Here is a 13,172-nt window from a genome sequence, read left to right on the forward strand (position 1 = left end):
AAAACCCCCCAAAATGATCACAGCAGCTTTATTTATAATAGCTAAAAACTGCAAACAATTCAGTGTTCATTAACAGTGAGTGACAATAAAAAGAATGAAGCATTCATATACACAACATGGATGAATCTCAAAATATTAAACTGAAAGAAACCACACACAAGACTTCACAGCTCCATTTATATGACATTCTAGAATAGGCAAAACTAAAGTGATTAGTACAGATTAACAGTTGTTAGGAGCTGGATGTAGGGAGAGGTTCTGAACAAAAAGGGGCAATTTAAAACAGTTTTCCAGGGTGATAGGACTGACTGTACCCTACCTGTAGTGAGAGCTACATGAATCTGCACGTGTTAAAGCTCACAGAACAAGTAAAAAAGTCAATTTTACCATATGTAAAAGTTTTTAAATTAACAGCAACAATAATAACCATCATTTCCCATTACAATTTTTGAAATTCCATGGTCAATTATTTGATAGTTTAAAAACAATATTCTAGTTCTACTACTGGCACTGCTTAGTTGATGCTGAGTAATTTAACCTCGTACTCTTAGTTTCTCTTTATAATATGAAAGGAAATAATTAAATGCTCTTCAAAGCTTCTTCCTATTCTAAAAGCTATTCCTATTCTGGGCTTCTGTTACATATTTATTGTCTCAAAATTAACAAGGAACACAAAATATTTCTGTACAGTCAAGTGGATTCTAAATTCTTGCTTCAAACAGTATGGGCTGGCTTTCAACAGTCTCTGCTATTGGTTTTATGTGATGTTTTTATGGGGCTCTGAACATTTGACCTTACTTATTAGTTTTGATTAGATGATCTTTAGATAACAGCACTCTCCCCTATTTGAAATAACCAGGCCTCAGCCTATAAGGATTATATAAGATTTCTATTCCCTTTATAACATCAGACATTCTCTACATTTTTCTATTAAAAAGTCTGTGAACCAGCATTCATGCTACCAAAATGATGCCTGTTATTTTTAATTTTATAAAACATGTGGTATTGGGATTACTGAAGAATAAAAAGTAAGCCAGTTTTAATGGCTTCACACATTATGATAAAGTACTTTCTTTTTAACCCTATATGGAAAATCTAGAGTTCCCCAAATCTTTTGCAATCTTTCACATCTCCTATAGAAGACCTGCAAACTAGCAACATTTCAGACTACATTATCTTTTACTGAAATGTTGTTTATCTATAAGGATGAGCAAAGCCAGCAATAGAGTTCATACAATTTTAATTTCAAACTCAGTGTTCACAGAAAACTCTGGTTGCAATTAATGGCCTTTGGTTTAAATTTTCTTCAGTGATGGCTTCTCTTAAAAAAAGACCAGAGAACAAATGATTATCCATTTTAACAATACTCTCAATTTCATACAGCAGAATAATTTTTGAATACTTATGAAAATCATCCAATCTTCTCACTTTGAGAAATGAAAAAAATGTGGCACATATATATGCCAACAAATATTCAATTAACTACACTGGTGTAATACTGTTTTTTTTTTTTTTCTGATAAAAATTCAAATATCTAGGTAATGACAGATGGACTGATTTTACAAATGTAGGCCAACAGATTCAGTAACTCCCCTTTATCACCTATATTTCTGGTTTAAGAAACTATGAATCAATTCATTTAATTCTTTAAAATATAAATGATATAAAATTACAATACATTTGGAAAAGGAAAACTAATCAATATTTTCTTATAACTCACTGCCATGTTAAACGTGAGAAAGCTGCAAGTCAAATAAATTTCTTACATTTCCTTGTTGTTTAGATCACATATGCACACACACTCACATACATACATACACACACAAATCAACATCTTTGTATTTTCCTCACTGCTGCCCTGAGATTTACTAAATATGACATTAAAAGCATCTGAGGGGCTCCTGGGTGGCTCAGTCGGTTAAATACCTGACTCTTGATTTCAGTCCAGGTCATCATCTCACAGTTCGTGAATTCAAGCTCCATGTCGGACTCTGAACTGACAGTGAGGAGCCTATTGGGATTCTCTTTCTCTCTCTCTCTCTCTCTCTCTCTCTCTCTCTCTTCTCTCTCTCTCTCTCAATCTCTCACTCTCTCTCCCTCTCCCTTTCTAACTCTCCCTCTGTCTCTGCCCCTCCCTCGCTCTAGCTATCACTCTCTCTCTCAAAATAAATAAACTTAAAAAACACACTTAAAAAAAGCATCTGAAAGTTCCTCATATTTCCATACATCTATTAAGAACTGATCTTATATTAGAAAGCACCCTGGCACAGCAACTAAATTCCAGAGAAAACTCAAATCTATATTAATATTAAATAAAAGCCATGGCAAAACACTTTATTTAGTGGTATTAGATTTGTCAATAAGACTGAAAAAAAAAAAGCATTTCAACTATCTCTTTATAGAAATAATTAGCTTAAAAATCAAAAGGCTTGGAGCACATGGGTGGCTCAGTCATTTAAATATCCCACTTCGGGGGCGCCTGGGTGGCTCAGTCGGTTAAGCGGCCGACTTCGGCTCAGGTCATGATCTTACGGTCAGTGAGTTCGAGCCCCGCGTGGGGCTCTGTGCTGACAGCTCAGAGACTGGAGCCTGTTTCAGATTCTGTGTCTCCCTCTCTCTCACCCTCCCCCATTCATGCTCTGTCTCTCTCTGTCTCAAAAATACATAAACATTAAAAAAAATTTTTTTTTTAAATAATAAATATCCCACTTCAGCTCAGGTCATGATTGCTCAGTGCGTGGGTTTGAGCCCCACAATGGGGTCTCTGCTGACAGGTCAGAGCCTAGAGTCTGCTTTGGATTCTGTATCTCCCTCTCTCTCTCTCTCTCTCTGCCCCTCCCTTGCTCACACTCTGTCTGTCAAAAATAAACAAGCATTGAAAAAAAAAAAAATCAGAAGACTTAATCTATTAAAACCATGCCTTTAGAATCCCATGGACCATATGCGTATAAAGGGAATGTTTTAATATGAATGCGACACCAGCCTGGGAGCCTGGCTCTTTAGCTCTAATGCCAAACAAGGGAAACACAAATCAGGAAAAAACCCAGTCACCTTTAAAAATTCTAAGCCCTCAGCTAAATATCATAACTTTATTATGACCACTAAATCACAGCTGGCCAATGAGAAGCTAATTGTAGTCCTTAGTATAGTCTGGGCAAGTAAAACACAGTCATATTATATTAGGCACAATTTAATGAAAGTGTTTATGTCAGGTGTTGGAAGTTTCCAGGAGACTAGCTCCTGACTTACCATAAAACAATTAAGTATCCATTACTGTAAAGTGACCTTTTTGGTTTTTCCTTTAAAGAATCTTAAAGCAACAACTGAAAAAAAAGCCCTTGCACACGTTTTGAGATCAGACACAAAACTGAAAATTAAAGACCAGACTATTCAAGTCGTCCACAAATGCCATTTCTCTGAATTCCATGGGTCTGCAATGGAATGCGAATGGGAGTGGGCTGTAAGGCAGAACTCGGTAGGACAGGGCATGTGGAAAGAATATCAGCAGCTAGGCAAGAGAATCTTTAAAAGGACTCTCAGGGAAAAAAAGATCTCAAGAACATTCTTCCTCTCTAATTTAAGCCAAATCTTACACTGTTGCTTTCAAATTTTATAATACACTTACTCCATCCTTTATGGTTGTCCTTTTTGATTAGAACCATATGAGAGATCCTGCTCCAATTTATAAGTTCTATAGAACATAGTTTATAATTAAAAACAATTTAGTATAGAATGAAAAATAGAAATTGTTAGTGATCAAATTTCATATCCACAGAGAAAGCACCACGATACCATGCAATCTACAAATGGGCTCCTTTTAAAGGAAGAACAAATTGGTGAACAAAACTATAAAAGAAAAACTAACATCCATATACTAGTTTTAAGACAATTTTCTTTCCAATTAAAAAAAAATATATATTGTTTATAGAAAGTTACAAAGGTAAGCAGCATTATCTACAATAACCAAATTACGGAAATAGCCCAAGTGTCCACTGACTGATAAATGGATAAAGAAGATGTGGTATGTATATTTACAATGGAATATTACCCAGCCATAAAAAATAATGAAATCTTGCCATTTGTAACAACATGGATGGACCTAGAGAGTATTATGCTAAGTTAAATAAGTCAGAAAAAAACAAATACAATATGATTTCTTCACATGTGGAAGTTAAGAAACAAAACAAAAGAACAAAGGGGGGGGGAGAGAGAGAGAGAGAGAGAGAGAGAGAGAGAGAGAGGCAAACCAAGGAAAAAGACACTTACAGAGAACAAACGGATGGTTACCAGAGGGGAGGTAGGTTAAATAGATTTACAGATTAAGGAGTGCACTTGTGATGAGCACCAGGTGTTGTTTATGGAAAGGTTGAATCATTAATTGTACACCTGAATTAACTAATCGGAATTTAAATAAAAACTTTAAATAAATAAAAAGGAAGGGGAAGAAAAGGATAAGAAGGAACCAAGGTAAAGCAATTTGTTGTTTGGCACAGCCAGGTCAATAGCCTAGAAACAGGTAACATTTTGAAAGGATACCTCCACACTACAGAGCAGAAACAGGAAGAAAAGAAAAGAAAAAAAAAAAAAAACCCACATCACTAAAGGCAATGAAATAAATAACTGTGTATAAAGCTTAGTTTCCCACACTTACTTGTTCATTTGTTTTTTGGGGATACCCTTTTGAATGAACTGTTTTAAGTTCCTCTAGCTCACCTACAATATTTTTGAAAGTATGTTATTACAAAGTACAGTTTCTATTTGAGTTATTTTGTTAAGGATAAAGCAACTCAAATACTACACTACTGATAAACACAAGAATACTAAAAGTCAATTATGCTTACTCCTAATCCAGGAATAAATGAAACTAAGATTAACTCAGCTCATAGACCCTAGTTTTTGCCACCTCTTTCCCTCTTTATTTCTGCTATTTATACTGCTGAGTTCATTACCACTTCATACTTGGAAATGTTTGCTTTTCCTGCTTGGACTTGCTTTACAAATCACTGAATTGTCACTTTTTCACACAACAGGATTTCATCACAGAGTATAATTAATCCCACTAAAGCAAACATGGTAAACTTTAGGCCCAGCTAAGGGGCCATGGATGAATTAATCTCTACAATAATGATGATACAATTTAATACACAAGATTTGGTGAGGCTCATAGATACAAGGCCCAGCTAAGGGACCATGGATGAATTAATCTCTACAATAATGATGATACAATTTAATACACAAGATTTTGGTGAGGTTAATGTACGTGAAAGAGCTCTAAATGTTTAAAGTGTCACACAGAGGTGAGGGTCTCCATTTCTTCATCTGTCATATGGGAGGATTCCAGTAGCTGACCACTAAAGACTTCCTTCCATCTCTAAAATTCCTTTAATATTTACATTTGAAACACATAAAAACTCTACTTACTGATAGGATAACATTACAGTTATAAGAGACTTAGGGAAATCAACTCAAACTTCTCATCTCATAAAAGGTGTCCAAAGGTAGGCCAGGGAACCTGCTGACTGGAAAAGTCAGTAGGAAACTTGGGGCAGGCAAGACCTGACTACAGCAAAATCTCTTCCGGCATGTGATGCTGTTCGCCATTCTGTGAGCTTAAAACCTTTCTTCACCATAGCTTAAACAATTACCTTTCAAACTGGTGACAATGAAAAGCTCTTTAAAAATATGTAAATATTATTTTGGAAAAATGACCTAACTTCTAGTAGTTCAATTACGAATGATACTAAGAGTGACAAGACGGTGGAGCAGCATGGAGACCCTCAGCTTGTCTCATCCCTGAAATGCAGCTATATCAGCACCAAACCATTTTGCACATTTAGGAAATTGATCAGAGGATTAACACAACAATCTGCATAACTTTAGCCACAGAACTCAGCAGGTATGCAGTTCTGTACAGGTGAACTGGGGGAGGGAAAAAGCCGTGGAGGGTAGGGAGCTGTTTTTGTGGAGGACACAGAAAGGGGGAAAGTGAAAAAAAAAAAAACACTCCCCCGAAAGTTTCTGGAGAGAAAGACAAAGAGTTGAAAACACTCACAGGGGACTGAACAAGAAATCTGTTCCCAAAACCACTGACGGAAAGGAGAGGGTTTCAATACCACCAGGATTCTATAAACTGGGAATGCAGACTCTGAAGTTGCAAAGCTTGGTGCCTAGCTGTGCTCTGGTGAGGAAATAGGGTGAAGTCCCAGAAGCTGGCAACGTGGTCTGAGGGGTCCATGTGCCACACAGGGAGAAGCAGTTCCCCTGCTAGGAGAGCATTTGGTAGAGGCTACATGACCTCCCCACAGGCAATGGTTCCAGTGGACCCTAGAGAGCAGCCACATTTGCTGGTATTGGGACAAAGATGCCAGAGTGCAGTGAAACATGGCACTGGCTGTGTTGTGATTTGCCATCATCTCTGAACCTCTGCCACTGTGTGATGGCAGGAACGATTTGTGAGGCAAGCCAGCAGGGCCCATTGTTCGGTGAGACCCTCCCCCAGAGAGTCTGCACAGATCCAAGCCACAGGGGTCTCTGAAGTGTGGGGTTTAAACACAGCCCCAACTGAGATAAAACTCTGGCAGGTGGATGGCTTGGACACGAACAGGGTAAGAAGCTGGGAGTGGATGGAAACGTGAAACAAAGGACAGGTGCCAGAGGCTAGGGAGATGGGTGAAGCCGTTTGCACCTCTCCCTGGCAGGTGCAGGCACACCAACACTGACCCACCCCAGTGAGCTAAGCAGTGCCACCTATTGGAGAGCAGAGGCATTACAACAAGCCCCACCCAACTGCCCCCTCTGAGCACTTCCCCTAGAAAACCAGCACAAGTCCCTCTACTTGCTTAGTGTACAGACTATAGAGTGCTTCATAGTTGAGTTCGAGTTCTAGGGGAAATGGGATGTAGTAACTTCATTCGCTTTTCATTCTGTTTGCTGGGTCATTTATTCGTTTTTATACTTCTGTTTTTGTTTAATTTTTTTTGTTTTTGTTTTTGTTGTTTTCCTTCTCTTTTTTTCAGATACAGAAAGAAAAAAAATTATTTTTATTTTCTTTTTTAAATTTTTAAACATTTTTTTTACTTTATTTTTTAAATTGTTTATTCTTTCATTTTATTTCATTTATCCTATTTTATTCTATACATTTTAAAATTGTTAAATGTTTTCTTAATTTTTTGTCTTCTCTTTCTTTTCTTTCCCTTTTTTTCTCTATTCTATCAAGCTTCTTTCAACAAGCAGAGCAAAATACACCTAGGATCTAGCTTCCTTTTCTGAATTTTGTTTTGCTTTAAATTTTTTAATTTTAATTTTATTTTTTTCTTCCTCCAAAATGACAAAACAAAGGAATTCACCCCAAAAGAACAGGAAGAAATCACTGCTAGGGGCTTAATCAACACAGATATAAGCAAGATGTCTGAATTGGAATTTAGAACCACAATAATAAGAATACTAGCTGGGGTTGAAAAAAACATAGAATCCTTTTCTGTGGAGATGAAAGAAGTAAAGTCTAGTCAGGATGGAATTAAAAATGTTATAACCAAGATCAAATGGATGTCTGGACAGCAAGGATGGATGAATAAGAGCAGTGAATCAGCAATATAGAAGACAAAATTATGGAGAATAATGAAGTAGAAAAAAAAGGGAAACAAAGGCAAAAGAGCACGTCACAAGACTCAGAGGACACAGTGACTTATTAAAAAGGAATAATCTCTGAATCACAGGAGTCCTAGAAGATGAAGAGAGAGAAAAAGGGGGCAGAAGGTTTATAGCAGAAAATTTTCCTAATCTGGGAAGGACACAGACATCAAAATCCATGAAGCACAGAGAACTCCCATTAGATTCAACAAAAACCAACCATCACCAAAACATATCATAGTCAAATTCACAAATACACACACACAGAAAGGATTATGAAAGCAGCAAGGGAAAAAAAAAGTCCTTAACGTATCAGAGAGAAGCCAGATCAGGTTTGCAGCAAACCCATCCACAGACACTGGCAGGCCAGAAAGTAGTAACAGGATATATTCAAAGTCCTGAATCAGAAAAAAGATGCAGCCAAGAATCCTTATCCAAGATTCCTTATCCTACTTCTATTCATTCAAAATAGAAGTAGAGATAATGAGTTATCCAGACAAACAAAAACTAAAGAAGTTTGTAACCACTAAACCAGCCCTGCAAGAAATGTTAAGGGGGACCATTGATGGGAGAAAAGACAAAAACAAACAAACAAACAAACAACAAACAAGCAAAAAAACACCAAAAGCAACAAAGACTAGAAACAACCAAAGAACATCACCAGAAATACCAACTCTATAGGCAACACAATAGGACTAAATTCATATCTTTTAGTACTCACTCTAAATGTCAATGTAGTAAACACTCCAATCAAAAGACAAATGGTATCAGCATGGATAAGAAAACAAGACCCAACTAGATGCTGCTTACAAGAGACCTATTTTAGACCTAAAGACATCTGCAAATTGAAAGTAAGGGGATAGAAAAACCATCTATCAGCTAGTGGTCATCAAAAGAAAGCTAGAGTAGCCATACTTACATCAGACAAACTAGATTTTAAATAAAGACTGTAACAAGGGATGAAGAAGGGCATCATATCATAATTAAGGGTTATATCCACCAAGAAGATCTAACAATTAAAAATATTTATGCTCCCACGTGACACATCCAAATATGTAAATCAATCACGAAAATAAAGAAACTCACTGATAATAATACCATAATAGTAGGGGACTCAACACCCCACTTAGAGCAATAGACAGATCATCTAGGCAGAAAATCAATAAGGAAACAATGCTTTGAATGACACACTGGACCATATGGACTTAACAGATATATTCAGAACATGTCACCCTAAAGGAGCAGAATACACATTCTGCTTGAGTGCACATGGAACATTCTCCAAAACAGATCATATACTGGGACACAAATCAGCCCTCAACAAGTACAAAAAGACAGAAACATACCTTGCATATTTTTAGACCACAACACTATGGAATGAAATCAACCACAAGAAAAAATTTGGAAAGATCATGAACACTTGGAGATTAAAGACAACTACTAAAGAATGACTGGGTAAACCAAGAAATTAAAGAGGAAATTAAAAAGTACATGGAAGCCAATGAAAAAGGAAACATGACAATCCATAACCTCTGGGATGCAGCAAAGGTGGTCATAAGGAGGGAGGTATATAACAATTTAGGCCTTCCTAAGAAGGAAGAATGGTCTCAAATACACAGCCTAACCTTACAGCTAAACAGCAAATAAAGCCCAAAACCAGCAGAAGAAGGGAAATAATTAAAGATGAGAGCAGAAATCAATGATATTGAAATAAAAAAAAAAAAAAGGTAGAACAGATCAATTAAACCAGGAGCTGGTTCTTTGAAAAAATTAACAAACTGATAAACCCCTAGCTAGACTGATAAAAAAGAAAAAGGAGAGACCCATAATAATAAAATCATGAATGAAAGAGGAGAGATCACAACCAACACTGCAGAAATACAAACAATATTAAGAGAATAATATGAGCAATTATATGCCAATACAATGGGCAGTCTGGACAGAAATGGACAAATTCCTAGAAAAATATAAACTACCAAACAGAAACAGGAAGATATAGAAAATTGGAACCGGCACATAACCAGTAAATCAAATCAGGAATCAAAAATCTCCCAACAAACAAGAGTCCAGGGCCAGATGGCTTTCCAGGGGAATGTTCTACCAAACATTTAAAGAAGAGTTAACACCTGTTCTTTTAAGCTGTTCCAAAAATACAAATGGAAGGAAAACTTCCAGCCTCATTCCACGAGGCCAGCATTACCTTGATTCCAAAACCAGACAAAGACCCCACTAAAAGGAGAACTACAAATTTCCCTGATGAACATGGATGCAAAAATTCTCAACAAGATACAAGAAAACCAGACCCAACAATACATTAAAAGAAGTACTGACCACAATCAAGTAGGATTTATTCCTGGGATGACAGCTGATACAATATCCACAAAACAATCAATGTGATACATCACATTAATAAATGAAAGGATAAGAACCACATGATCCTCTCAATAGATGCTAAAAAGCATGACAAATATAGCATCCTTTCTTGATAAAAAAAAAAAAAAAAACCCTGAAGAAAGTAGGGACAGAAGGATCATACCTCAAGGTCATAAAACCACATATGAAAGACCCACAGCTAATATCATTCTCAATGCAGAAAAACTGAGAGCTTTTCCCTGAAGGTCAGAAACATGACAAGTCTATACACTCTCACCACTGTTATTCAACATAGTGTTGGAAGTCCTCACCTCAGCAACCAGACAACACAAAGAAATAAAAGGCATCCAAAATGGCAAGGAGGAAGTCAAACTTTCACTCTTTGCAGATAACATGATCCTCTATGTGGAAAACTCAAAAGACTCCACCAAAAAACTGCTAGACATGATACATGAATTCAGCAAAGTCACAAGATATAAAATGAATGTATAGAAATTGGTTGCATTTCTATATACCAATAACGAAGCAGCAGAAAGAGAAATCATGGAAGCTATCCCATTTACAATTGCACCAAAAACCATAAACCTATCCAAAGAGGTGAAAAATCTATACACTAAAAACTATAGAAGGCTTATGAAAGAAATTGAAGACACAAAGAAATGGAAAAAAAATTCCATGCTCATGGATTGGAAGAACAAATACTGCTAAAATGTTGATACTACCCAAAGCAATCTACATATTCAATGTAATCCCTATCAAAATAACACCAACAGTCTTCACAGAGCTAGAACAAACAATCCTAAAATTTGTTTGGAACCACAAAAGACCCTGAATAGCCAAAGAAATCTGGAAAAAGAAAACCAAAGCTGGAGGCATCACAATTCTAGACTTCAAGCTGTATTTCAAAGCTGGAATCATCAAGACAGTATGGTACTGGCACAAAAATGGACACAAAGATCAATGGAACAGAATAGAGAACCCAGAAATGAATCCACAAACATATGGCCAACTAATCTTTGACAAAGCAGGAAAGAAAATCCTGTGGAAAAAAGGCAGTCTCTTCAGCAAGTGGTGTGGGGAACACTGGACAGCGACATGCAGAAGAATGAACCTGGACCACTTTCTTACGCCATATATAAAAATAAACTCAAAATGGATGAAAGACCTAAATGTAAGACAGGAAACCATCAAAATCTTAGAGAAGAAAACAGGCAAAAACTACTTTGACCTCGGCCGCTCCAACTTCTTAGTTGACATATCTCCAGAGGCAAGGGAAGCAAAAGCAAAAGTGAACTATTGGGACTTCATCAAGAAAAAAAAGCTTCTGCACAGCAAAGGAAACAATTCGCAAAACTAAAAGGCAAGTGACAGAATGGGAGAACATATTTGCAAATGACATATCATAAAGGGTTAATATCCAAAATCTATGAAGAACTTATCAAACCCAACAGCCAAAAAACAAATAATCCAGTGTAGACATGGCAAAAGATATGAATAGACACTTTTCCAAAGAAGACATCAGCTAACAGATAAATGAAAAGATGCTCAACATCACTCATCAAGGAAATACAAATCAAAACCACAATGAGGTACCACCTCACACCTGTCAGAATGGCTAAAATCAACTCAGGCAACAAGAGATGTTGGCGAGGATGTGGAGAAAGGGGAACCCTTTTGCACTGGTGGTGGGAATGCAAACTGGTGCAGCCACTCCGGAAAACATACATAGGTTCCTCAAAAAATTAAAAATAGAACTACCCTACGATCCAGCAATTGCACTACTAGGTATTTATCCAAGGGATAAAGGTGTGCTGTTTCAAAGGGACACATGCACCCCAATGTTATAGCAGCACTATTGACAACAGCCAAAGTATGGGAAGAGCCCAATGTCCACTGAGTGATGGATGGATACAGATGTGGTATATTATACAATGGGATATTACTCAGCGATCAAAAAGAATGAAATCTTGCAATTTGCCACAACTTGGATAGAACCAGAGTGCATTATGGTAAGTGAAATAAGTCAGAGAAAGACAAATATGATTTCACTCATATGTGGAATTTAAGACACAAAACAGATGAATATACAGGAAGGGAAGCAAAAAAAAACAAACAAACAAAAAAAAAACAGGGAGACAAACCGTAAGAGACTCTTACAAAGAACAAACTGAAGTTTGCTGGAGGGGTGTTGGGTGGGAGGATGGGCTAAATGGGCAAGGGGCATTAAGGAGGACACTTGTTGGGATGAGTACTAGGTGTTATATGTAAGTGATGAATCACTAAATTCTATTCCTGAAATCATTATTACACTAAAAAAAGAAAAATGATACAAACAGCAAAAGGGGCTCCAGATTTAACTGTACAGCTATTCATTTGGCTTGTGTGATATTCAATTTAAAGTCAACAGGCGGGTGGGTGGTGCAGTTGGTTAAATGTCCGACTCTGATTTTGGCTCAAGTCATGATCTTACATTCCATGAGTTCAAGACCTGCGTTGGGCTCTGCACTGACCATGAGGACTCTGTTTGGGATTCTCTCTGCCCCTTCCTCTCTCTCTGGCCCTTTCCTGCGTGCGCTCTCTCTCTCTCTCTCTCTCAAAATAAACTTAAAAAAAAAAAAGTCTTTATAAAAAAAATAAAGTCAATAGGCATGATACAAACCCTATCTAAACTTTCCAAATTAAAGGGTTTCAATTCTGATTTTGTTACTTAACTAGATATGTGATCTTGGGCAATTTATTTATTTCTCTGATCCTCAGTCTCATCTTTAAAATAGGAATAATACCAAGTATATCACACCTGGTTACTGTGAATTAAAGGAGCTAGCTCATGTAAAGGCCCTTTGACGGTCTGGCATATACTTAGTTCCCTTCTCTAATCTCTTTAACTTCTGGGAAATAAAGAATGCTTTTTTCCCTTTTACTTTATCAGAAAAATTCCTGAAATTAAATGCATGGGATCCTGGTCCTCAAATTCATTTATCAGCAGTTGTGCAACAACTAAACTGAAATAAAATGAGGGGCATTGTGACCTAATGGAAGGCAAATGAGGTTTGGAGTCAACAAATCTGAATTTGAATCCCAGCCTATCTAAGAGCTTTAGACCTTGAGCAATTTACCAAACCTCTCAAAGCTTCTCATCTGAAAATGAGACTATTATCTAGCAATTTAGC

The 13,172-nt window shown here is 36.9% G+C and overlaps 1 protein-coding gene across 4 annotated transcripts in view; it reads right to left on the reverse strand.

The window, feature by feature from the left end:
* Positions 1–13,172, reverse strand: part of PEAK1 (pseudopodium enriched atypical kinase 1) — a 311,110-nt gene that overhangs the window by 176,113 nt on the left and 121,825 nt on the right. The gene's annotated exons all lie outside the window — the stretch shown is intronic.

Source organism: Lynx canadensis, chromosome B3 (genome assembly GCF_007474595.2).
Source record: "Lynx canadensis isolate LIC74 chromosome B3, mLynCan4.pri.v2, whole genome shotgun sequence".
NCBI lineage: Eukaryota > Metazoa > Chordata > Mammalia > Carnivora > Felidae > Lynx > Lynx canadensis.